Raw genomic sequence first — 1,886 nt, forward strand, 5'->3', positions numbered from 1 at the left:
GCTCCTGGGCGCTGTGCCCACCCGCTGTGCCCACCTGCCTGGGCCTCCGTGACTGGGAAGCGTTGGCAGTGGCATCTCAGCGATGGCAGCAACGAGCCTGGACACCCGGGTTCGCACTGTCCTTGTCAGCTTCAATGGCCTTCAGTCTGTCTTTGCATGACTCCTGTTTTTAGTTCCTTAACTTCGGTCACCAAGTTTTAGGAGAAGCGTTAACGGTCAAATAAGATCTAGTTCTCATTTCTGACTTTGTTTTAAACACTTTATTTATTAAAGAATTAAAGTATTCAAAGTATTCTTACTGAAAGATAATAAAAAAATACCTGCGAATTCCGCTGTCAATTTTCCACTAACTTCGTTTCCTTCTTAACCAGATGTTTGCTTCTCTTTTCCTGTATCAGCTCCTTCTTTCTCCCAGTTACCCACATGAACCATCGGGCTATACTTACGTATACATTTTATTCTTACATGGATAAAATTTGTACAAATATATAAAAGCTTCATTCCATTCTTCTAAAGCTTCATTATATTATAAAAATAATACATATTCTATAAGATTTGGGAATTAAAGTAGAAAAAAAATCTTCATGATCACATTCATGAGAGAAAAACTCTTGGGGATTTTAAAAAATTAAAAAACTTTTCTTAAAAATTTTCTTCATAATTGAGATCTTACTACATAACCAAATTTGTATCCTGATTTTTTAACATATTATCACAGCTTAAGCATTATACATGTTATTTAGATTCTTAATCTAATTTTAGTGAGTACATGATAGTCCAATATCTGGAAATAAATATAATTGGCTGTTCCTTTTAAGAAGGAGATAATTCCCAAAATATGTAAACTGCTCCAGGGTAGGAGACTAAGCATAGCCTCAATACTAATACACACATACACATACACACACACACACACACACACACACACACACACGCAAAAAACTAAATCTCCATTGTGAATATTGATGTGACAAGTCTGATTAATGGAATTCAAAAGTACATGAAGAGAAGTACAGGAAAAATATGGATATGATTTTAATGATGACCTAATCATTCCTGTTCATCATATAAATATGTCAAGTAAGAAAAGTTATCACTTTTACAGGTGATGAAAAGGTTTTAATAAAACCCAACACCTATTTCGATTAAAAACTAAGCATTGATGATTATTTTCTGAACGATGAAGAAAATGTCACTGCCATGTCAATAGCAAACATCATACTTAATTGTCAAACACTGAAGCCGTTCTTGGCAAAACAGAAACAAAGACAAACTAGAACATGCCATTAACATTGTATGGAAATCCTGGCTCTCATAGCAACTGTGAAATAATGTAAAAGAAGACACCTTAAAAAAAGTGGTTGGAAACAAGAAAAATAGATAAAACCTGTTTGCATACAGCAATCACACATTAGAACTTCATAGAGATAATTCCATTATCAGTGGCAATCAAAACCCATAAACTGCATGAAAAAAAATGTGAGAGTCTTTTTTTAACGAAAACCACACCGTACAGAGCAGGCAGGTGAGAGCCTGGGCGTGGCCGGCAGACCTGGTTTGAGGCTGCTCCCCTCACCCCGTCCAGCCTTGCGTGGCCTGCTGACACCCTTCGAGCTCCTAATTGCATCTGAAAATGTCATTTATTCATTTGATGAATATTCTTCAGCACCTGCTGTGTGCTAGGCACCGTTCTAGGCACTGGATAGAGTCGTAAATTGTCCAGCTCCCGCCTGCAGAACTTACTCCCGTTTGGTGGGGTAACTGTGGCATCCGCCCCCCCGTCGCTGCGGCCGTCCAAGAATGTTCAGTTAGGAAAACGTAAGAGGAGGGAAAAGAGGTGAGGAGATGATGGAGCCACATGCGTGTGGACACGTGACAAAACCTCC

This window comes from Pteropus vampyrus, unplaced genomic scaffold (assembly GCF_000151845.1).
Source record: "Pteropus vampyrus isolate Shadow unplaced genomic scaffold, Pvam_2.0 Scaffold576, whole genome shotgun sequence".
NCBI lineage: Eukaryota > Metazoa > Chordata > Mammalia > Chiroptera > Pteropodidae > Pteropus > Pteropus vampyrus.